Source organism: Balearica regulorum, chromosome 2 (assembly GCF_011004875.1).
Source record: "Balearica regulorum gibbericeps isolate bBalReg1 chromosome 2, bBalReg1.pri, whole genome shotgun sequence".
Lineage (NCBI taxonomy): Eukaryota > Metazoa > Chordata > Aves > Gruiformes > Gruidae > Balearica > Balearica regulorum.
This window is the reverse complement of record NC_046185.1, coordinates 34,549,316-34,576,043: the sequence shown is the minus strand read 5'-3', so window position 1 is coordinate 34,576,043 and position 26,728 is coordinate 34,549,316.

Sequence of the window (26,728 nt, the reverse complement as noted above, 5' to 3'; positions counted from 1 at the left end):
ATGTAGCCATTTGGTCCTGAAACCATAACAGATCACAGCAAATCAAACCTGCTGTCCTGCACCATGTAGAAAGGGAGATATACCTGAAAAGTACCAATGGGGAATTTATCTTCTGTCATTCATCACTTCATATGTGCATCCATTTCCTCCCTGGAAGTCTTTTCAATAAAATTATATGGCCAAGGTTCAATTGATCATGCGCTACTGTTAAAAAGTTCCATCGTATTGGATTGCTATACTACAACCAAATGACCACTTGCGAAGATAAAGTCAATTCCTGCAACCTGAAATTAGCAACTGATGCTGACCTCAAGCAAGATAGAATTAAAGCTCAAGATCAAAGGAAAGTATGCTCAAAGTATTTGTATTTGAGTGGGCAATTCTTTCTAACCTGATAAAAAAGGACCAAGCCTCAATTTCCCATTTCTGCATCTTTGGAAAAGGATTACAGAAATTCAGGAAAATCAACTTCAGGTATAAGGGCTTTAGGATTTGGAAAACTCCAGCTATTGTGAATGCTGCTATATGGGGAGCAATGAAGAATATGGAATGTACATTGTACTCATCCTCTGCTTCCTATACTGGTTGCAGTATTTATAATCAGGTTTACAGAACCTCATATGTATGTGTTTGTGTATAAATCCAAGACAACTCTCTCCTGGAAAGGCACTTACAAAGCACACCAAAACAAAAATGCTGCTGTAACAAGAAACTCCACTTCTCTTGGGAGACTGAAAGAACAAATGACACAAAACAGATGTTAATTATAGGAGATTCTGATTGTATCACAATGCACAACTGGAAGATACTTGGATGCAATGGCAGAGCATCATTATAGAACTTTTTTGAAAAAGAACAGAAATAATAGAATTAATCAAGTAGACTTCACATTTCTTAGATGCACACAGAAGATGACCAAGGAGAATTGTTTATTTTGTGGGTTTTGTGCAATTTTTTTCAGAAACCACCCTTGAACACTAACCATCATTGTTTATGACTCACACTTTGCCATGCAATTTTTAATAGCCTCTGCTCTTGATTTGTCAACAGCTTCATTTAGTAGCTGCCTCATTACTTTTCAAATTACAGGAGAAAGTAATTCAATTTAATGAAAGCAACTAGCACTTTGAAGTCAATATTGATATAAAGCTGCAGGGGAAAAGTAGCTAAATTTAATAAAAGCAGCAGTTTCTAAATTAAGCTCTGTGGCATCTATGCTTTTAAATTGTGTTATGCTTATTGTAGATGTAAAATCAAAGATGTTTTTCAAGTACACACCTGGATGCCAGCTCTGGAATAGAAAAATTCTGAACAAGGCACAGCAGTGCTGTTTTTTCTGGGTGAAGATTCTAGATGGGATTTAGTTCATCTGTGAAACTCATATTTTGTAATAATATAATTGCTAGTACAACAGGCCAAAGTTGCCTCCAGGTGAAATTCACCCCTGTTTAGACACCAAGCGTAAAGACTGTATTGCTTGCACTACTGGGCTTAATAAGCAATACAATAATCTGTAGTCCTTTTATTGTCCCTTGAACAAAGGTGAGCAGCGTTAGCAGAATTCACTTCATTGCAGTTATTGAACATTTTGATTGGAGAGGACAATCAAACCGTAAAACTTTGCCTTTGCCTCTTGCCCTTTTTATAATAATGAAATATATACTGAAACATCATTGAAATCTTATTCATTCCATAAGAGGAATGAAAGGACTTATACAAAAGTCCCTTCATGAATCTACTTTGCCCCTTCACATGCTGTGGCTGAGGTTAAAAGATATAACAAATATTATGATTCAATGCTCAACACTGATCATTTTACAAAAGCAATCTTCCCCATCTTTTTATGTATTTCTTTGACTATGACCAAACAGATTCTAGGGTAGGAAAGAAAAGTTACAAGAAATATATTTTTAAAACCCTATTTATTTAAGTGCCCTTTGTGAGACTTACTTGCATTACTCTGCATACATCTCAGCATAAATCCTTACCTAGTGATTTCTTGTATGCCTGTTTATATGCTTTTATATAAACAAAACAAGAAAAAAAGCTAAACCAGGTTTTTATTTCTAAACATTATTTCTTATTTGTGGATGGGAGACAGACAAAGGAAGTCTTCAGCTTCTGTCATTATTTGATCTGCCTGTTTCTGACATTTTTACACCATCTGTTCCTTGGGAGAGTGCCTTTGCCTCTTATTTTGTACTGCTGGTAAAGACTGATAAGTTCCATTCTTAAACCAGAGCAGTTGTTTTCTTTTTTGTATTCTTTTAGGAAGATTTATTGTATATTTTAAATGAATATGTTGCAAATTCAATTTATCTTTAGATTTGTGCATGAAATTTGCCATTATGCATAAGAGTGTGAGTGTCCAAAGCCACTTACTTTGTATCATCAGTTCTTAGGTGGAGCTTAAGTGTTTCTTTGGTCTTAGACTAATTTGGCACAGTGATGAATGTTGACATCATTCTAAGCAACCAATTCATTTTGTATATCTGCACCCTTATAAAAATTCTCTGTACAGATGGATAATTTAATTCTTAACTAATTTTATGTGAGGAACATTCATATTACAAACTGTTCACAATTTTTACCATGTAAGAAAAAAATCTATAGTATGTACTGCAATTAAAAAAATTTATTTAAAATTTAAATTTAAAAATCTGATATATGATGTGAGTGTTGTTATTTGCCTATTAGAACTGTCTCCACGTACACGTAATGGAGAAATAATTCAGATAACTGCAATTCATCCTGAACTTTTTTTTACAAGTTCTGGTTTCTCTTTTAATTTCCTCAAAATATTTTTTGATTATTGGGCATAAAATAATTTCAAACCCCCAACACTTATATCAAGCCATACATTTCATATTATGTTTGAAAACATGCTCAGTAACCCCGGTAAGAGAAACAGTTCTGTCTGTCAAGACTTTTGCAATCAGTTAGTCAAATGGCAATTTATTCATTTTGGCATGGTTGGCTTGAGATTAGTATTCATTTGATGCAGCATTACAATGCTAAATTACAATTACAAAGTATGCAATTTCCATTGTCCAAAAAGATGTATTGGGCTGTGCCATTTTATTTCTTTGCATACTCAGAACAAGAACATGTAAAAAACTTTGGCAAAATTTAGATGCCTTGAAGAATGCTGTATATCCATGTAACCAACTGAACAGGCAAAGCAGTACCAACTACACGTGGACTTTCTTAGAACACCTGTACCAACATATCAGTATGAAACTTTACAAGAGTAATGTGAGATGCTCCCTTTGAAAGTCTATCTTATATACATATACTATGCATATAATTAGTGACTTTGTTGGAAGACTTTTTCAGTCAACATACCCAGGGTCTGAGGCTTCTTTTGTCTCAGTATCTGAACAAGGAAGCTAGCTCAGATCCGTGTAGGTAAAGTGTAGAATTACATTTGAATTGCAATTTAGAGATGTAAGCAAAAAGGTTTAACAAGTTTATCTACTGATTGAAGTCTCCTTTAAAATTGTCCATCACCAATTTCCTCTGACAGAGTACAGACATTTTCCTCTATTCTTTTTCCCACACATTTGTTTCCAAACTCAGATCTTGTTGTCTGGCTGCCAGGGCAAGGCAATCATTATGCTGAGCAAATCCTCTCTTTCCTTGTGCATTGAGCAAATCTGTGACAGACGAATGCTTTGGGACATCTGTATTAAAGTTGTGATGAGCCAGAACACAAAAGAGTGGAGAAATGCTCAAATAGATCCAAAAGATTTATTTGCTCAAGTACAAGCAAGTATGAGATTTGGATTTTACCTAAGTAGTTATTTTTAACACATTAAAATAAGTTTAAAATAACTCACAATAACATAGATGAGTATCAAAGAATAAGTCCTGAAACAGGTCCTCTAATTTTCCACCCACAGAAGACAATCCAAATTAATGATTAATTAGATATCCAACTACTTTCCTCTAGAATAGGAAGACAGATATCTCCAGTGACCCTGACTGTTATTGGCAAGTTCAGGAGAAAAATTCCTTGAGAGAGGACAGAAGTATGTGGGTCTCCAGAGTTCATAGATGGAGTGGGCAAATCTGCTGGCTGACTTCCTTGGTTTTAATATTCAAGTAACAGATTTATTTATTGTTCATAGTGTATCTGTTACTACAAATTTATTTGTGAAGAAAGTACATAGAAACCTAGTAGCTGTCTCTCGATACCAGTCTCCCCAGTAGCTGGCACTTGGGGATACAAGTCCCCCAGGCTGCAGCCCTGCTCCAGTTACTGGTACTCAGACCTCCTTGCACATATACACACACACAGCCTCATGGACGCTGTTGATTCCTCCAGTTAACTGGCCTTAGACACCCAGTCTACCCTGTAGCCAACCTTAGATCCCCTGGTCTTCAGCTGCCTCATCCACACGCACACATGCGTGCGCACGGTTGCGCACACAGGTCGCTTGGTCAACCCCAGGCCTACAGTCTTCCCAGAGCTGCCTCGGACCTCTCGGTCCCTCCAGTAGTGCTTCAACCTGGCTCCCAAGCCTCCTTTCCTACTTGCCAGCTAGACCAGTGTGTCTCGTTGGTGATCACACAGTGACACACGTACCCCACAACGCACACACACTCCCCTCTCTCCGGTCACTGGCACCCCAGACACATGGGCTCAAACTACTTTGATCTCTTGCTTTCCCCAACTTTGGTTCCTCCTGTAACCATTCCATAATAAGCCTTGTGCAATCCCAAAATGTCCTGCGATGCCCAGGTCTCTCATAACTCCCTGGAGACCCTTTTGGTTGAAGGCTGGTGCTGGGTGTCCCCCGTCCCATGGGGCCGAGGGGACCCTGGGACAGCCGTGGGGAGCGCGGGCAGGGTCTTGCATCTCTGACACACTTATCGAGTTTCCCCCACCTGACACTGCGCCTCTGGGATCCTCTCTGTGTGCGGAGGTGGGCCTTTAATCACATAACCTAACACCGGTTATTTTAAAATACCTTGCATAAATTAAAATACACTTAATTCAAAATTAATTGTGGCAGAATATCGTCTGCTGTCAGGACTACCTCCAGACACAATACAATTTGGTCACACAGCTGAGACTGAACCAGAGATCAGTCTCAGCCTCTTGTATATGTTTTTTAGTATACTTAGCCCTTACCTTTAACAGCCTCCTTTAGAAGAACTATTCATTTAGGCTTTTTTCCTCTTACTCTTTCTTTTCTTCTTCTTCAGCTGGCAGAACACAATGTCCATGTACTGCTCATCATGTATATATATAAGAAACATACCGCACAGAATCAATAACTCCAAAATTTTTTTAAAAAATCAAATAATTTGCTATTTTTTTTTATTAAATGGGACTTGGCTTTAGGAGTTGATTAAGCTATATGTTTGTGCTTAGGGTGGAAAGATGCAACAGGAAACAAAACGAAGGAACAGATCAGTGACTTCACACATGAAAAATATCCTGATGTTCCTAAATCTGAATTTCCTCAAAATGTCCCATGTTATTTTGTGTGTAATACTTTTAAAAATATGTAGCAAGTATGCCTCACTAAAGTATTTTAATAATCATACCTGAGAATATCAGTAATGCTACCTATCTTCTTTTGTGTGATAACTTTGAGATTGAGACCTCAAAATGTTCTGCAAATTAGATTATTAGCAAAGTGTCCATATTAAAGTGTGACATACAAGGAAAGTAGTGCAATTAGGACTAGAACCACCTTTCCCGAGTCCCAGTCTATTATGCTATTCTCCAAAGCCTGGCTAGTTTTATATGCTTGTATGAGGCTTGATACCTCTCGCTAGTCACATTTGATTGTCATATAGCCCACCTAGCAAGGACCAGAAAAATGGCATGGTAGTGAAAAGTTTCCTTTCAACCCACCATTTTTCTGTATTTAATCTATCTGAAAATACATGAAATTATTTTTAATTCTTTATTTTTAGCTAATAATGCTGGAGCATCTTGTTAACAATTTTTTAAAGATTGTTTTTTTAATTTATTCTTTTAGAAATTGTTTGTTTTCAAGCATAAATTACCTGCTTTCACTTTTTTTAGTATCTTAGATGCTACTGTCGCTATAGAGTTAAAGCAATGTAGCTGATTATTTTCATATGGATTTGCTTATTTAATCCCCCACAGAAGGTGTGGCAAAGGTACATGATTGAGAGAGACGCAAATTCCTCCCACTTCCTTGCTTGATCCAGCAGCAGAATAGTTCAGGCAGAAATTTTCCTGGATGGGTGATCTGCCGAATGTTTCCCCTCTTCAGAAGAATGTGTTGGCAAATCTTGGCTTACTCTATACAAATATGTTCCTGCCTGTTTTACGTTATGGAAATATCTCCCATTTTTCATGAGAAGGGGTTTGGCATGTCCTCTAAGACAGTGTTCTACGGTCTACCCAGTATGTTACTGATAAGATTTCTTTCTGGATTTTACATCTAGACATAGTATTTGGAGTTTGTTCTCCACTATGCTTGCAGAGAATAGTGATATACTACATTTTCCTCAGTCTGCCTTCCAGCTCCCTTCCCCCAGAATACTGTCTTTTTAAAAATCTAGCTCATTAGAGAGATTCTATTTATGCCCTAGTCCCACAAACAGGGTTTTCTAATGTAAAGGGGAGTTGCTTTTAATTCTGGTGGAAGGAACTGGAATTAAACGGATTCAAGAGGCAGATAGGATAGGGACAAAAACTTCCCAAAGCTGGCATGCCACTGTCAAAGACATAGTGTATAATTCCACCTGGAATTGCTCAGGAACATTAAGGTATAAGCTTTAACCTTGTGCATTTATTCTCACATTAACAGAGGTGTCAGCTACTAGGCCATGCTAGGAAGCACCCTGTACGAGAATTCAGTACATTTCAGGACTAGAGTACTCAGTATTATTTCCTGAATTTCAAAACCAAAATAGGAGTCTCTGTTAGTTCTTTCTTATTTATTTTTACACATCCTAATGGAAGCCTTTTCATAAGCAACAGGAGAAGCAAAAGCCAGTAAATTGGAAAAGGGCTTCATCAGTAAATCAAGCAGCACTGTCATACAACGGAGCATTTAAAAACTGTCCTTTGACCCTTCTATTCAATAAGATCTTCACTGATAGAAGGACAGTTAGTTCGGATGATATTTAAAATAATTAGAACTTTTACTATTTTCAGAAGGGTTTTACTCTCAGCTGATCAGGTTTGGGGATTAGCCAACTTAAAACAACAGCAAACTGCCTTTGCTTTTTGCATCTATATATGCAGGGAGAATAAATGGTTGTGCCATTTGAAGCTGCTGTTTGTCGTCTTCAGTCATCTGGCAAATCCCTTTCTAAACTGAGTTGATATGGTGGCTTCAGTTTATCCTATTGTCTGTGTTTTTCCATTCAGGATCTCCTCTAATTTATGACACCATTTAATAATCAGTCTCTATTATGAACAATAATCTTATTGTGTTCTGCCAACTGTACACAAGGTCTTATGCAAGCTGCGTGCTGTTATCTCTACACAATTAGATGTCTTCCATTAGTCATTCTATTCCCATTCAGGGAATAATCATCAATAGTAAAAACTTGCATTTTTAGACCAGAAGTCTGCTGAAGGATTTAACTGCTTAATATCTTGATCACTTTACCCAACCATATATGTGAAAGTGTTTAACAGTACACAAAAATGCAGGATTAAAACAGTGTACTCCATAAGGTTTAGGTGGGCATGATGCATTATGCCACCAAAGGTTTTGAGTTTTTACTTAAAGTGTTTAGCACCTTCAATTTAGGAAAGCAGGGCCAAACACAGCACATGTACAATTTAAAGAAATCGCAAAAGTCAATAAAGTTGTGATAATTTGCACCCTCTCAATATGTTGTTTAATTTGTCTCATTAGAAGGATCGGGGCACATCTAGATCAGTGTTGCTTCCTTGTATTACTAACCTGGGATCAAAATATTATACAAGATGTTGGACTCAGGTTTCAAATAATTTTCAAGTAAATATTAATCAAAAAAACCCAAAGTTAGGAACTAACTAAGCCAAAGTTAGGAACTGTGTGATAGGTTAGACATATAGATTTAGAAAACCTATGAAACTATGTATAGTCAGGCTGTTAGCAACTTGCCCTCGGTGCTGGAGAATTCACCTTATGTTCATGTTTAGTTTACAAATAAAAATGTTGCTTTTGTGTCTTGTCTCTTTGAAGTCAGATTTAGGTGTTCATTGGGGATGATCTAATCCTATCATGTGATCTTCTTCTAGCTGTTTCAGGTTATTAAATGAAAAGCATTGAATTGACACGGAGGAAAAACATGTTTGTAAGGACAGGATCCTTGTGATGTCTCAGCGTATCTATATGGCTGTCCAGGGAAAGGACCAGTCACCTACCAGAGGATTTTGGAATAAAAATTTAGACATATGTATCAAAAACCATTAATGCCCTTAAGGAAAATTCTATACTATTCTGTACTCTTCTCAGCTTCCACAGGAAAACCTGCCTGGAGCTTTTAGGTGGTTTAGGCTTTCTGAATTGGCCTAAACAAAGAAAATAAGGTAAATTTCTAGCTTTATATACTTGAAGATTTTTTTTAATTTTTTTTTTTTTTTTAGGTATCAGAGAAATAGTATGTTGATATCGCAGTTTGGCATATTCTAGTTTTGAAAGCTTGAAAATAAGCAAATTTCATCTAAGCCTTCCTTATGCTTTCTTTCACTGATTGAGTCATTACTATGTATAACACAAAAAACTTACCTGGAGCTTGAACCAAGATATAATTCTACATAGTCCCTGTTGAATTTGCATTTAACAGATCATCCTGACATCAACCTAGTTAAGACATGATGCAATGACATGTGCACTTTATTTCTGATGCTCTGCCACTTAGCTCTTTCTCTGAAGATTGGAACTATTGCTAATGCATCCAGGGCTCTCTGAAGACAGTCTAGGATTAATATTAACTAAGAACAACACCAGATATTATAATTTTTCTAAACAAGAAATGTGGCTAGGGACACTAGTGTACTTTTTCCCTGAAATCACTTTAGTCTTACTGTTTGTAAACAATTAAGACATTCAAGCATTTTGACCAAGGACTTCTATCAATCCTGCTCCACACTTCACACTCTATTCCTCATGAGTTGTCATATACTCAAAATTTTAACTAAAAGTAATATAAACATAACATGGGTACTGTATCAGTCATTTAGTGGTTGACTTTTGTCATATTGCCTTAAATTAACCTTCACAACCTTCACAGATTAACCATACAGATTAACCATATGAAACAGCTTTTCTGTTATCATTTTATAGGCATGGTGTTCAGGACGTTGTGCTCTACTTCAAGCAGAAAATCCAGTGGCATTTGGGAATATTTCATAGCTTTTTCAGAGAAGCTGGCTTTCAGCAAACCTACAATAATCTCTTTTAGGGACTGTTATCTCTCTCCCGATAAACCGAATGGGATATTTGCCAATCACATTTAAGTAGCTATAATGAAATATTGATATTCCTAGTAATTAATTGAAATGTGTCCTGGGTCTAGGTAGTTTTGCAAGTGTGTTGGGTTTGCGTGGCAAGGTTTTGGTAGCGGGGGGGCTACAGGGGTGGCTCCTGTGAGAAGCTGCTAGAAGCTTCCCCTGTGTCTGATAGAGCCAATGCCAGCCGGCTCCAAGACGGACCCGCCGCTGGCCAAGGCCAAGCCAATCAGCGCCTCTGTGATAACATATTTAAGAAAGAGAAAAACAAGCTAGAGAGAGCTTTTGCAGCCAGAGAGAGGAGTGAGAAGATGTAAGAACATCTGCAGACACCAAGGTCAGTGCAGAAGGAGGGGCAGGAGGTGCTCCAGGCACCGGAGCAGAGATCCCCCTGCAGCCCGTGGTGAAGACCATGGTGAAGCAGGCTGTCCCCCTGCAGCCCATGGAGGGAGGATGAGGGGGTGTAGAGATTCCACCTGCAGCCCGTGGAGGACCCCACGCTGGAGCAGGTGGAGACACCTGAAGGAGGCTGTGGCCCGTGGGAAGCCCACGCTGGAGCAAGCTCTTGGCAGGACCTGTGGACCTGTGGAGAGAGGAGCCCACACCAGAGCAGGTTTGCTGTCAGGACTTGTGACCCCGTGGGGGACCCACGCTGGAGCAGTCTGGTCCTGAAGGTCTGCACCCCGTGGGAGAGACCCACGCTGGAGCAGGTCATGAAGGACTCACGGTGGAGAAGTTCGTGAAGGACTGTCTCCCATGAGAGGGACTCCATGCTGGAGCAGGGGAACGATGAGAGGAGTCCTCCCCCTGAGGAGGAAGGAGTGGCAGAAACACCGTGTGATGAACTGACCGTAACCCCCACTCCCCGTCCCCCTGTGCCGCTGAGGGGGGCGGAGGTTGAAGCCGGGAGTGAAGTTGAGCCCGGGAAGATGGGAGGGGTGGGGGGAGGTGTTTTAAGATTTGGTTTTATTTCTCATTCCTCTACTCTGTTTTGCCTTGTTAATAAATTAGATGAATTTCCTCTCTCAGTTCAGTCTGTTTTGCTCGTGATGATAATTAGTGAGTGATCTCTCCCTGTCCTTATCTTGACCCAGAAGCTTTTCGTTACACCTTTTCTCCCCTGTCTAGTGAAGGAGGGGAGTGATAGAGCGGCTCTGGTGGGCACCTGGCCCTCAGCCAGGGTCAACCCACCACAGCAAGACAATAGGACGTTAGCTGCAACAGATACAGTTTTAGCCAGTTCTTCTGAACTCTCCAAAAAAAGTAGATATCCTGAATGAAATTCCAGTGCTACAAATAGATCACATCTAATTATTAATTTGACGATGGGCTTAGGTGTATTGCTCTCTGGAGCTGATCTGTGAAAAAAGTTTATCTGTTTGCTGGAAGCTTTTTTTGTAACCTTTGATGTAGTGCCAGGCACGGAAGTGTGATCCTGATGCAGGCATGCTGATGTGTTTATATACCTATGAGAGCAGATAGTCACAGCCAGAGACAGCTCTAACTGTGAATACATTTTAATAACAGTTTATTTCATATTAACCCTGGTCAGTGACTTCAGCGATGAGAAGTGTGTGTGTAATTCAGTGGTCATTCTTGATTGTTTTGTCTTTATTTAATTTAAAAAAAAAAAGCTTGCTGAAGTTTATAAATCTTGTAGGTAAAGCAGGCAGATATAAATATACTTGCGTCTGGTTTGTAAATAAAAAGGGAAACTACATGAGAGAAACACACAAATGATCTGAGGCTGAGTGTCACAGTTTGGTTGATATCACTTCAGAGAATAAGCATTGTCTTTGGAAGGAAATAAGAGATTCTATTAATACACACGATATATTCTATTTCCGGTTCCTTTCCTCTAAGTATTACTTACATTCATTACATATCAGGAAACATCAGACATTAAGTATTACTATTGCAAAGGGCTGCTAAGGACTAGTTTCTTGAAAGTATTGTATGAGTCGTTCCTAGGTAAGTGTTTAACTTCTGCTGCTTCAGTTGGAAATAGGCACCATGTGTAGGTATTAGACTTCTAAACATCACTGAGTTTGAAGACCTTTTCCAATTTATCTAGCAAGCTCATTGCAGACACTGGACATGTATTTTATTCCTAGCATACAAGTTAAACACTAGAACTGCTTTACACACCAAATACTGAAAAACAACTGCATGTAAAATATCACATGCATTCCTAGAGCATATGATGTGTATATCATGCTTTCTAACGGATATTTGGAGAGGATCATTCTCAAATAGCTTTTCCATTCCATGCTAAAAATATTTTAACAGTTCAGGTCCTGTCCCAGAAAAGTAACACCAGGATGATTTTCTGGTGTCACTAAATGATAATGTGTCACTTAATGATAATTTGCCAGGACACACAAGAAATTTCATTTTGCTAGAATAACTTAGGAACAGCAGTTGTCATGTGCTGTGCATGTAGCAATTAAGAGCCCTGAGGCAACTGAGGGGGGAAAAGAAAAACAACCAACACCCCAACCCCCAAAAGAAAAAAAAAAAAAAGACTTGCTTAGAAACAACTTTGTGCACACAGTAAGAACACAGGAAACTAAAGCAGAAACATTCCCCAAGCTGCAGAGACCAACTCCGAGTAGCTCGACACCCAACCAAAGCTCTTTCAGCATGGTATTAATTAGCATTTCACTTAAGTAACAATGTACATGCTAGAAGCATTACATCATCTGAACTTGTCACTGGCTGTTGAGCAAATAGCTGTGAGGACCGGATACTATTGCATTACAATTTCTTTGAGTCCTTTCATAAAATCCCAGGCATGGATTTAACAGGGAAGCTAATGGGCTTTAGCCCCTTCTCCCCCTCCACCCTACCTCCTCTCCTCATTAAGAACACTGCTCCAGCATACACTGAGGATCAGGTGATGAGGGAAGTGGTGGCATCTAACTCTGCATACAAATACCAAATTCTTTCCCATTTTCCTTGAAGCTAATAAAAGACTCCCACAAAGCAAATGGGAGTTACATAAGAATCTTACACTCTGAAAGAGCAATTATTCTAGACAATGAGCAATCATAAAATTATCAGTTCAGCAGTGTTTATGCACATACTTGCCTTTAAGCAAGAGCATAAATACATTTCATTTTGTAATCCATTTAAGGATGTACTTTACTTGTAAGACACTGGACTTTAACACAACCTTTAGGTTCAAAGGTACTTTGCTGACAGGGTGCCACAAAGAACATTAATGAGTTTGTCTCCTGCAGACTTTCAATAAAGACATTCTGCTTCAGGCGAGATCTTCTGAAACAAAAAATGTAAATATAAAGCCTTTAGAATAGCTTCGTTCACTCAGTTAATGTGTTCATGGCCGGAATATGATCTACTAGGTTTGATAGGAAGCTGAAGATGATCTTAGTGCGGTTTAGTCGGTCTTTTCATTTTTTTCTTTCTCTTTTTCCCCCATGTGAAACTATCCTTGCATTTGATCTATCAATAGAGAAGTTTGGAACTTCTTACTGAAAAATCCAGACGGCTCATCTAGCACTTAACAGTGATGCAAACAGGAGTACTTTCTTTGTAAAGTACTATTTCAAAAGACTGTGAGAGAAAAAACACCATACCTGGCGTCTGTGGCATGTAAAGTGCTATGATGGAGTTACACAGGATTATGCAAGGGGAATTAATTTTCTGGAAAGTCTCTGGGATGACGACGATGATGTGAGGCGGCTATGGGCCTGCTTACACTCTCTTAAGTAAAGAGCGTGTGAGTTCAGAATTCCTGTGTTCGTACCCAGTTAAGAAGTAAAATGTGACTCTGCAAAGAGATTCAGGTGGTGTGCAAAAACAGTGGGAAAGACTGTAACAAACTGTTTCAAATCACAAATATTTCAGTGTGGAGCTTCCTCATGATAAAATAGGTTTGAAGTATGAGATATACATTGACAGAGATCTAAAGCCAAGATCAGACCTGTAAAGAAAACTACATACATTTGACATAAACTTGAAGACAATCTTGTAATTATCTTTTAGGACCCAATTTAGGACTTTTTTACTCCGGACTGACAGCTCTGGCAAGATCAAAGCAGTGAAGAAAAGACCTTGGCTGCTGGAAAATAACATTTTCTATCAATCCTGAAATATTTTTGCAAGAAGTTTGCAACTTAATTGCTCAAATGACCAAGATATTTCAAATAACTTCCCAAAAACTGTTTTAGAATTTTAGAGTTTTTGTTTGCTTCTGTCATTCATTTCCTCATACTGTAAAAAACTTAAATAATCTATTGTTTAAATAGCACTTTAAACATGTTTTTTCTTTGTAGCCCTTGACTGATCTGAAAAAAACCTCAGAAACTTTAGATGAACTAGTCTATCGTTATGGTTCAGGAGATATATTCTTTCCAAACAGCAATTTTCAAGCCCTTATAACTTTCTGGAAAGGTTATTCTTTGGGCTGAAATTCATCATGTTTATTTCAGCGTGCAGCCATTTCAGAAAGCATTCCACAGAATGTCAGATGGATGCATATTATCACATTTGAATCTCACATTGCACATTGAAACAAATGACTCCACGCATTTATATCAATTTGCAATCAAGCAAGCTCTTTCTTTTTTTACCTTGCCAGATTTATCTCTTTTTTTAACATTTTAATATCGCACACCCTCAAAAGAGACACAGGATGCTTTTCTGTTTTATGTGCAATTACTCACCACAGTTTTTAAGAGCAAGAGAATTTTGTGCAAATAATATGTTAATGCAACATTAGTCATAAGATGTGTTGAGAACTTAAACAGCACAAGTCAGAAACTTATCAACCAAATTATGATTCCCACAGCAACATTAAGTTAACATATTATGCATATATGTGAGACATAAAGAAGGTACAGTTTATAGAGATATAAAGTGCTACGTATAAACAAGAAGATGACATTTAAAATTAGAGGTCCTGAAGCATTTATAACTTATCTTGGATTACTTACAACTGCTTTGGGAACCGTAACATTGAAATTTGTGATTTCTGTCTGATTACTTTCTCATGATAGTGCACATAATGGAAACTTTCCCCAAGTTATTATATACTGCAAACTTATCTCAAAATACTTTCTAATGGGTTCATCAACTGATGATGATAAATAATTATTTGCTCTGGAAAATCTTCTGCTTAATTGTTTTGAGCATTTTACAATAATTAAAAATTCAGCAAGATTCAGAGAAGAAACTTAAACCTCCAGTTATTCAGCATGTGAAAAGGCACCTAAAATGAAGCAAGATTTAAATGCCTCATTAGAGAAAATTGAGGATATTTAAGATAATGTTTTACAGTAACCTGCACTTTATTCCTTGAATCTCTATTCCCACATATGCTTGCTCACTGGCTTTGACCAAAAGCATGGCACCAGCAGTTGCTAGTTTGTGAAGAAATGCAGAGTGAAAAGAAAAGTAAACTGACAGTTTTTCTGAGATTCTAATGCATTTTGGGCTCTATATATCACTCAAATGAGCCTGTGATTAATTCTCACTTAGGTGGAGCAGTCTCCGTTTAGGAACTATCTTTCCTTAAGTGCATTGTCAGTTTCTAGCTCAGTAAGGGCCACGTTGTTATGATGATGTCAGAAAAAAAGTACAAAATATATTTTAAGTAGTAATGGTAAAAATTACAGATCCTCCAAATATTTTCTTACTGTGTGCAATTAATGAAAGCAACCAAAAAAGGTAAAAAGATAGTCAGAGGCTTTTTATTTTGCTTCTTTATCTACTATTTTATTTTTGAAATATTATTGATTAAATTTATTTCATAACCTTGATTTCTTGATTCTTTATTTCTTGTGTAAGCAATTCATAATCAAAGAAATGAAAAGACATGAGACCCATAGCGGAGAGAATAATTTGTGGCAAAAATTAGGAGTAATTTGTTTACTTTGAAAACGCTGGTAAATGTAGTGATTTTGGGGGAATAATAGGGAAGTTCTGTTTATCCAAGCAATACTTACTTGCTTAGGACAATGTAGTAATAACGTATAAAAGATGATCACTCTTTATTATTTCTTCCTTAGGGGGATTATTTGAATGGCACTGAATAGGATTCCTGCCTGTTATTGCTGTTTTTTATTTTCATCTTTCAGTTTAGCAGTAAAAACACCCCTGAAGGAAAAATCGTTTAACCCATCCAGTTTCTGTGGTTTAAATATTTACCAAGTGTCCAACCAACACTTCTTGGCTTGCTCCAGCAGCACTCAGCATCCCCTGGACCTTTTGATACATTTACTAACTAAATCTGGGTTTTACTGTTTAGCTACCATGGTTAAATAAAGCACTTTAATTGTATGACCATAGACTATTTTCAATGTAACTTCCATATAAATGTAAGTGGGACTCTGATTCTGAAAATTTTAAAATATCAAATCTGAATGAAAAAAAAACCCTTAAAGTTAGAACTTTTAATAGTAATTTATATTAAAATAAACACTAGTAAGGTTTAGCACAAATCAAATAAATAGTAATTGAGAACACAGATACAGGACATTTTCCGTGCATGCTTCTCTTCATAGCTTTCTCAACCATTGTGTGCATGAGAAGATTTATGAAATTATAGATGGGGCTAAAAATATGTTAGCTATGGATTTACAATTTGATGACATAAAATTTTGAAGAAAAAGTGAAAATATGCTTACAGCTAGTCTGAATGTTAGTGAAGAAAAATGGAAAAGGCAATGTTATAAAAAGAAAGAAGTATCAAGGATGTATTTCTTCTGTCTTTGAAATCTTGTAAATACTGACATATTTTGATAAAAGTATTTATGAATCTCTACATATGATGTATCCGTTCATTCTTGTTTACAGGATATGTTTCCAGTCTGTAGTATGACTTTCTTTTTTCTAGTTTTGATCTATATTATCCTGTTTCATAGAACCATAAAATCACAGAATCATAGAATAATTTGGGTTGGAAGGGACATCTTCAACTACATCAGATTTCTCAGAGCCCTGTCCAACCTGACCTTGAATGTTTCCAGGGATGGGGCATCTACCACCTCTTTGGGCAATGTGTTCCAGTGTTTCATCACCCTGATTGTAAGAAATTTGTTCCTTGTGTCTAGTCTAAATCTATTCTCTTTTATTATAAAACCATTACCCATTGTCCTATTGCAACAGGCCCTACTAAAAAGTCTGTCCCCATCTTTCTTATAAGCGCCCTTCAAGTATTCAAAGGCCACAATAAGGTTTCCCCAGAGTCTTCTCTTCTCCAGGCTGAACAACCCCAACTCTCTCAGACTGTCTTCATAGGGGAGGTGCTCCAGCCCTCTGATCTTCTTCGTGGCCCTCCTCTGGACTTGCTCAAATAGAAAATTAATTATTTGAGTGAGACCTTGAAAAGTCTTGAAAGACCATTGAAGACTTGCAATGCAACCCCTTTCTGTTTGAAACATAGCTGATCTAGGTAGAAGATAGAATTCAGATGCTTCCTGTTGCATAGTCAGGCTCAGATGCAACCATCAAAGGCTTGAAGAACATGAATTCTACACAGTACACTTGGATTATTTATTTTATTTTTTTTTTTCAAAACTATATTGTGCTTATTGTAGGGAGTTGCCACTGATACCCTAACCATCTTTCACTTGCACAACAAATGCATTAGCAGTCTTGGTTAGACTAAAATTCAGATGCTGGATTTTTTTACCTGAAAAAAACTTGAAGGATATTTTTGCTAGATTTTGGCCCACAGTAGTAGTGTCTTATTGCTTGTAGTGTCTTATTTCTACCATTATGAATAGGATATTCATAATATAATATTATTCACAAGATTTCAGCAATTCTGGGACAAGTATTTTGAAAATGGACACAAACCCCTAAGCATAGCATGAGTCCTTGTCTAGTCCATATTCCCCCCCTAAATCAGGATAGATTATATCTAAATCATAAGTAAACCTCATCTTATGATGGAGATATTGCAATATGCCTGAACTGTCTTTGCCTGTGCTCAGCTTTCCATCTCTTTGAGGGGTTTTTTTGTGTTGTCCAATTGCCCCTGTTAGTTTTAAATCTATTATATTTTATTTCCAATAAACATAGAAAACAATTAATTTCTTTCCTTGCTGTGGTGATCACATTTTTGTATGAAGATATTTCTCATCTATCTCCTATACCTTTTGCTCTGTAGCTATATCTTTGCTGATTACTATATTTTCTAGGCAATTGATCATTCTTCTAGACCTTTTCTGCTGGTGCTCCAAACAGGACTCCACTTTGAGTCTCTTATCTCTGATGACTACTTCTTAAATTTAGTCATGTAGATTTAATTCTTTATTCTTTTATTCTTTATAGCATTTAGATTTTTTTCCCCCACAATGGATATAGTAGTGATGTCTCACATTCAGTGTGTAATCCTTTAAACCCCTTCCTCATCACTGTCTACCTACTTGTTTCTCATTGTATGTTTATTCAGTTGATTATTCTAACATAGAGATAGCATTTGATTTTCTCACTGAACTGAATGCTGTTTTTTTCAAGATGGTTCTGTTGAGACATTTTAAAATTCTAATCCTGCCTTGCTAAATATTTGTGGGTTGTCTCTGCATGGCATTTTTGTAAATTGAACCAATATGCTCCCTATTTCATCATCGATGTCCCTAATGAAAAAATAGACCGCACCCAGGACAGGCAGCTGTGGAATTATAGTGATAGTGTGGAATGTATCCCTCTAGGTTCAGAGTAAACCAGCAATAATCTTCCAATCAGCTGTTTACACTCATACTCATATTGTACTCATGTAATACTCATTCTTAGCTGTTAGACCCAATTTTCAGTTTGTAGGACTTTAGTTGAGTTTCAGTTCCTGGAATAATTCTTCTTTCTATCCAATAATTGCTTTCCTTACTTGCTATTCTAGATATTATTCAGAATGTCCCCAAATGGGACAGTGTCTGTCCAGTAGATATGAGGTTAGCTGTATTCCTTATTGCCACAAAGGCCTGTGCTTTGGATAACTCTGCTGTATAAATGGGTCTTGCTTATTTTATTTTCTCAATTTGATGAACAGTAGTGGACTGTCACCTCTAAAGTGCCTTTGATCTTTCCTCCATGTCATTGTTTCACGGAAGAAAATAATTCTGATATACCTTTTGAATACATGTAGCAAATTTTGATATGGGTTGGTATTTTCTTTAGAAAACAGATTTTTCATAGTTCATTGATGATATATTCACACAGGCCACTGCTAGGTCAGCTGGTTTAATTTAACATAGCTGGTGGAGGAAAGAAGCAAATGCTGAAGAATATTTAAACAAAGCTGAGGATTATTTGGTAAAAGCAGAAATAACTGGGACCCAGTTGTGGAATAGATGCCAAGTCTTAAAATTCTGAAGTGAATATTTAACTTTCAGGCTTTTGTGGTATACTACAGATCCTTCTGATTATGGCTGGAAATGGATTCTGTCTTGCTGGCTGCCTAATCACAAAGGCCAGCTTTACACCTGTTTAAAATTTTGAAAATAATAGAGTATTCAAAAGACAGCTTGAGAAGCTAGGAAATGAGAGAGTAGATTTTCTTTTGAGATCTGCCAAACTGCTTGTGACAAAATTGAGAAGCTCTAAATATAGCACTACTTGCAGTCTTATGAGCAAGTTATAAAATAAAAGATTTAGTTTGAATTTGAACTTAACACGTTGGTATCTCTCAAGAAAGTGCTATAGTAGACGTTGTATTTTACTTTAACGAATGAATTTGTACTTTAGGAACAAAAAGTTTGCAAATCTGGAAATGCATTCCTAAAGTAATCCAAGTAATCTTGTATCTGCTTTGCATAAAGTACATGAATGTTACTATCAGAAAAGTAGCATTTCATAGTCATTTTGCAATGAAGTAAATGAGGGTCATAAGGCACCATGTTGCAGGGAGTGAAGTTTATGGAAAAGAGAGGGAATTTGCTAAAGCTAGCCAATTTTGTTTATGCTGGTAAGCTTGCATATAAACTCAAAATATTTTTTTTTTTAATTTTTAGGGTCTTAAACAGGGCAAATTTTATGTTCTTAAATTACTATATACATATTTGCAAAGTTTGCTCATGATCTCTGCAAGGGCTAGGTGTGTTTACAGTAAGGTCATTTTGTAGGTAAACATGCATAAACATAGCAAGTAGAATAGTAAGTAGATGTCCCTGAGATTAATCTCAAGACTGCCAAAAATTTGTTGTATTACATTTTTATATACCTAGGCTGTCTTCTTCCATATTTAGTCCCTTTATAATAGAGCTTTAAACATTTTTCAGTTCTAAGTATGGGAAATTTATTTGAGTTTGGAAGGGAGATTGAAGCCTGTAGTGACATGTAACAAAGCCTCTTATTACTTCACTTTTGGTCTACCTCTGCCATGACTATCTGAAAACATTCACAGCATTATTTCAAGTTGTCATTTAAGCAATGTACAAAGCACTGAATTTCTAAGAAGTTGTAAGCCTTTTTCTCTTTTCCTGATCACTCATTTATAGGTTGAGAAATTTCTTGATTACTTTACATTTGTATAATTGATTTTTCATTTTGAGCAGTGCATAGTTAATTTTACAGGATTAGCTGCATAGCTGACTTCTTTAATTTCTCTTTTCTGTATTGTTAACATTTCTGTCTGCTTCTGTGATTTTAGTCTGACTTTTGAATATTTAGCTATCTATCTAACTTTCAATGAACAAATGAGCACATCATTGTTAAAAACCTGATGATACTAACAGTCAAGACTGACTGAACTCAAAAGAATGTGATATTTTTAGGCCGAGTTATTTGGTTTCAAGCCAGAAAAAATTTGGAAACATTCCAAGAAATCAGAAATACCAGACAGTATTTCAAATTCCAGTATCTCAAATAGGAAACAAGTAACAGCAGATCACATTTAAAAACTTCTCAGAAACTGCTGTTCCCTTGGAAAAAAACTAGAAGGACTTGGATATCAGAATCAGATATATAATGGGATGGTAGTATTAAATGTAGACAGGAAGACATCAATACCCTTCCATATTTCGATATTTTACTTACTGTACTTCCATTAAAAAATAGAGTAAGCCCCCTGGATTCATACCACATACACACATATTTTCCTTCCTGAGTCCACATCCTGAGCTTAACTGGCCAAAACTGCCACTGAAATCAGAAGTGAATCCAAGATCCTTCTTTTTAATATGAAGGCATTCGTTTCTTTTTGGCACACACATACAAACATGCATATTCCCAGTTCTGTATATATTTCTCTGTATTATATGTATAAGAATTCCTTATTCTCTTAAACATGGTGTCCTACTGATGTAACGTAGCCTACTTGACATACATAAATAGATGGGATATGTCACCACATGATGCGTCACTGTGGACATAGGAACAGATGTGCTCTTCAGAAATCCGTGGTTAAAATGTCTCTAATATGTGATTAAAGAAATATTTATTTTTCAAAAGTAAAAGATTTACTCCCCACAAAAACATTGCTTTGGTGAAATTTAGGTCTTTCAGTACGTTATGCTTTTAATAACTCTCGTGAATATTGTACCATAAAGCTCCTGTATTGGAATCACGCTAGTATCTTTCAAAAAATTAAAGCCATCAAAATATATTTCAGACACCTGTGTAATCATTTCAGCTTAGTAGCAGCCTGTCCTTAGGAAAATCTTCCTTCAAAAATAAGGCAATCTTGGAGCAAAAACTGTGGAATGGAGTTTAACAACTGGTACACTTAGATTTCTACAGAAACTTTAGCCCATTGCTTTCTAAAAAGAAAAAGAAAAAAAAATGCTGTGTGTTTTCAGCAAGTAAATCTTCTTGCAGGATATAAACAGTATAAAACAAAGGGGTTTTCACACTGATTTGTCTTTAATACTCCAAAGTCATTTTACTTCGTCTATTGACTTTGAAATTGAAAAAAAGTTCACTGTTGAAGAGAAGCCAGGATAGTAAAATTTAAGTGATAGAGTTATTGATGATAAATGGATGACTGCCATGTATTTTATAAATAAGCTCATAGTTATTGAAAAAAAATACAATCCTTGCTTATCGATATGTATTTCCTTTATTACTTGTAAATAAAATTGTTACTTAAATGTGGTTAACAATGGAGCAAATAGTGGCTTATTTAACTATGGCTACTTTTGGAAGTAGGTGAAAGGACAAAATTAGGAAGGGAAAGAAGCTGAAAAACAGAGATTTCATATCTGTTGGAGGAAGAATATTGAGCAGGCCCTAAGTTCCCCAAGTGATTATAAATTATTATTGGTTTTTTTATTATTTAAGGCTGTTAATATCTTACTATCTGTTCTCTTTGCTGTTTTGCACAGAAATACCAGAATACAGATACATGGTTTGTGACAAAAGGAGTGAAGAGATGTGCCCAGATCATGGTGGTAAATATTATGTTTCAAATTTGACAAGTCCTAATGTAAAATAGTTATCGAGATCTATGATTTAGAGTGCTGTGCCATAACATTGCTGGAAACAAAAAGAGTTTTCATGTCCTTTGCCACAATGCCTGTTAAGTCCTGAACAATGGAATTGTCTTGCTTGGCAGGCAGAATAGACAATCTGAGTTGTCTTTGCTCAGGAATGAAATTGAATGTTTCTTGCTGTGAAGAGTTTTCCATTTACTCCATTGTTCAGACTGCCTTGATTCAGACAAATTGATTGCCTCTGTGGTAACAGATCCATGCCAAAGGATGACAAAAGTTAAGTCATGTGTGATTAAGATTTAGCCAGTATTGAACACTGAGTTTCTGGAGGCACTCAGATGAACTTCTGGAGGCATCAAAACTACTGAAATACAGAGGATAGGCAGTGGACTGCTTAATAGTACTGGCTATGAAATGGGATTCTTTAATTATTTTTTTTTTTTGTAATTTAGAGTTTTTGTCATGTGGCTTTAATTTATGAAACTATATACAGATTAATTCCTGGATATGGATTCTCCCTTCCAGATCCAAACTTTCATTTACACGTAGCCAGACATTAGTCAAATGACCTTAAGCTTTGCACTTAGTTAGACAAGATATTCTCCAAAGACGGTCTTAGAATTCATTACCTCCTTAGACAAACGTTGTAAGCATTGACCTGTGAGGCTCATTCCACTTTTAAACAAAAGTTTAATGTTTTATTCCTTCACAGTCTGTTTAGTTTGTTCTAATATGTGTGTTTGTTTTGCTAATCATGTTCTTTAAATAATGATAGTTACATGAATACATTGTAAAATAAACAATAAACATAAGTGTTTCCTGTATTAAGAGTTTGTTTACAAACAATTTAGGTCTCTTAGATGTGGATTTTAATGTTTACAACAAGCACACCCTTGATTTTTTTTTCCACTGAGGGAGCAGGTCTGGGCACAGTGTGTGTAAGCTTTCAGTAGGCATAGTTTTCTCAGTTACCTTTTGTGGACCACTTGTGATCCAAGGGATTTCCCCAGGGATCCTAGATTATAGCTTGGAAACTGCTTATTTTAGAAGCTCAGAGATTGTGCCACTCAAGACCTTTAACAGAAGGGTTTAAAAGAAGTTTTGTGGTGAAAGAACATCATGCCTTTCCTTAGGAAGAAAGAGGAGGAAGGACAGCACTGTCTGGAAATATTCTCTGTTGTGCACAAAAATATGTAAGGTCAACATTAAACTTTTATTATGTGTCTGGGATTGAGCACTGTTCTTTAGAAATTTTATTTGTTGTTTTATTTTTTAACCTATAGAATAATTTTACCTTCTTTGAGCAGACAAAAAGAAAATGTAACTCAAAAGACAGAAAAACATGGAAATGGTGTTAAATCTTGGAATCTGAAAAGTAGAATAAAACTGAAGTTCCAAGGAAAAACATATAAATGGGAGAAAAACCACACATCTAGACCCCAGGCCAATAATTTAAACATCTCATTTTCACTGTTCATCCAGCCTTTGCTGGGTGTAATCATTACAGCTGTTGGAAAAATAGACAACAACATGGAACAGAAAAGATGATTTCTGTTCTTTCTTTAATTAGTGAAAATATTTCATCAAAGTTTTCTGGAAATAGAATTACAAAATCTTACTAGCTCTCAAATAGATAATTCACAGAGATTTTGGAAACTGCAAAATGCTGTGAACCCTGTGGATGAATGAATTTTCCTTGGGAAAAAATGATGTCTTTATCATTTCCCAGACAACCTTCTGACACATTGAGAACCAGAAGTTGTTCACAGGCCATATGTTGAGTAAGAGTATCCTGGAAGAACTGTAAAAGAATAACAACTAAGTTATCTGTTCCAATAATGCTTCTTTCTGTGCTGACACACAGTGAAAGAAAGAAATAACCAATGCAGCATACCCTGGCAGTATCTCTTTTTCCAAGTTAATTCTCACTCCCAGGAAAGTTGAGCAGTTGATTTTGGAGAAAACAGAAATACAGGTTAATTAAAGAATTTTTCTGATCCTTTGTTAATTAAAATTATATATGCAGGGAAAGTTAAGAGTGTGTTGAGGATAAAATTGTTACTGGGGTAAAGGCAACTTCAGCCATAAGCTTAAAAAAAAAAACGTGCAAAGGGAAAGGTTGAGAAGTCTACATTTTTTTATTAGCAATGAAAGAAAGAAGAAATTGAAAGATTTTATTTTCTATGCTAAACATTGAAAAAAAGATCACCTGCCAATATGACTAATGTTCTAAAAGTGCCTAGAAAAGGATGGGGTTGAGCATGTGGACACTTTTGCGCACTTTTTTTCAGCCCTGCAGCTTATAGATTACTAAAATGGTTATTAGAGGTACAGAAAACAGTAGCAGCTACCACATGATGTTTTGGTTGCTCTCCCAAGGTTCTGAATATACTGTTTAGCTTTCAGAAAAAAAGAGATAATCTATCTGAAAAAAACCCAAACAAAAGCAAACCAAAACCCAAACGCCAGATACAGCTGCAAGTAAAATTTTTTACTATATAACTGTAATCAAGTCATATAAAAGTTATCACATGCAATTCAGAAGGTAAGCTTCTAAGTTAAACAATCAAAAGATATGAAATTAGGAAACTAAATTGTTTTATAACTTTGGCACTGTGATATAATATTTCAAAACAGCCTTATACAGTTATTCGCTTTGCTTCAGTGAGAAATTTGACCTTTTCAGCAAAAACAATGTTCTTTAGCCCATCTGTTTTGAGGCCCATAGACATTATAAAGCAACCTGGTGTGTAAGTGATTTTTTTTCCATCAAGGTGCCAGAATGAAATGGACCTGTCTCCTCCCACATGGACCTTTAAGATAGTGCTGTCATCATCCTCAGGATGCAGTTTTTATCTTTTACTGCTCATTAAATGAATGCCTGTTCCTGGGAACCTCAAACTCTACTGACCTCTTTAATCCTTTGTTCAGATTATAATCACTAAATTCATTCATTCAGGAAAAATAGCATGTGACATACGAGAATAATTACAATTAACCAACACAGCTTTAATTTGGATTATCTAAGACTGAAATACTGAGTGAATGATCAATCCCTGGTAGGGAAATTCTCATTGAATAAGTGTGAAGTATAGTTGAATAATGAATAAGTCAAGGAAATTACACTTAACTAATGAACACTAGCTGAACAGAAAAATATGTTCAGTATGTGAGACAGTAAATAATTCATTTGGGAAAATGGATGTTTAAGGATGTCTGAATATTTCTAAACACAAACACTATCCTGCCTGGGCCTTGTTAGAAGACCCTCTCTCTAAAGCAATATTTTGTCTTATCTCTTCTTTAAAATAATTTTCAGTACATTTATACTCTATTCTATCTAACAAAGTTTATTGTCTTTATTTAGTCTGACCATACTCTTAATGGCAAATCTCTGAATGAATTCTGGAGAGGAGATTTGTCATGTGGACAACTTTAATTTTGGCAATTTGAGACTAAAATACTCTTTTCCTGCTAGAAGATTTGGTACAATAGATACAAGATATTCTCTTGTGCTTGGAGAAGGTGGCAACCATGGAATAGCAAGTTAGTATTTTCAGACAGTCTGTTGCAGAAAAGACATTGCATACAGTAATAAAACTTTGTGCTTTTGCATATATTGAGTTCCTTACATTTCTGTCTGTGTAAATGCTCTCCCACCAAGATTACAACAGAAAAGTGAGCCTCAGCTTCTCTCAGAAGTTCATGTGATTCCCACATTAAAAAATAGGCCACATTGGCTTTAGGTCACTTCTCTGGCCAGCAATTGTTTATTTTACCTCTAAGTTTATAACACTAAGAATTCATCATGGAAGAGAAATTTTGCTCATGTCATGACCACCAGTTTGTGAACATAATTAGTACTGACTCTGCTAACTATGCACTGCTTATTTACACTTATAAACTGCTTAGAAGTGTTCTCAGCAGTCTTTTGACTTACAAAAAACAATTAAACCAAGTAGCCTGAATCTACTACCCAGAAGTTTTACTTAAAAGTAAGATTCAACTCTTCTCAAGCAAAGAAATGTATCACAACTGGCACAGTTGTATTGTATGAGTCAAGACAAAGACAGTCTTTGTGGGTGTAGGCAGACATGTATTTTCTTTGAGGCATGGAGATCTGCCCTCTGGGACTATGTTTTGTGATGGAGAAAGACAGAGATGGTGAATGAGTGGGAGGGGTCATCAGTTACTGCCCCCATGGAACCATAGCTATTAATGTATATATTTACCAGGCATCAAAACACTACTGGAATGATCTGTGTTTCAGGTCATATGTCCAGGGCAGGGTGAAGACCACCCCATGAAACATTCATGTCTTGTGACTTAGTCTGTAGAACAAAACAAATCCATAAAGAATTGTCATGAGACAGACTACTGTTATACGTATCTGGATCCAGGCAGATCACTTAGACTTACTTAGCTGCCTAGCACCCAAAAGCAGCAAGTTTGGAATTAAATAACATGAGAGAAACTACATGAGAGACACTACTTAAATAATACTTTTCAAATTAAAGATTCCAACGTATTTGGAGTGTTCAAACACTTGCAAAGGAGATTCTCTTATATCTGACTCTTGAATGCTGCCAGGCCTTTGCTTCTCAAGTCCTTGTCCTGACTCCTTGTAGTATTCAAGGAAGGTCAGCACTTTCGGGGGGGGGGGGGGGGGGAAAGCCATTGCTTGATTACAGGTATCCATCTTTCACAGGTTATGTGCCCTCAACACTCATTCTGCTTTTTTATGGGTACAAAATGCTTTAACCACGCACCAAGTTCTCATCAGAGCTGTGCAATCCCTTCACTGTGGATCCCTTCCACAGTGCTGAGGAAGCTGGGGAATGCAGCCAATATTTCTCTGGACTGTCATCATAGGAGAGTACCTCTCACTTTCAAA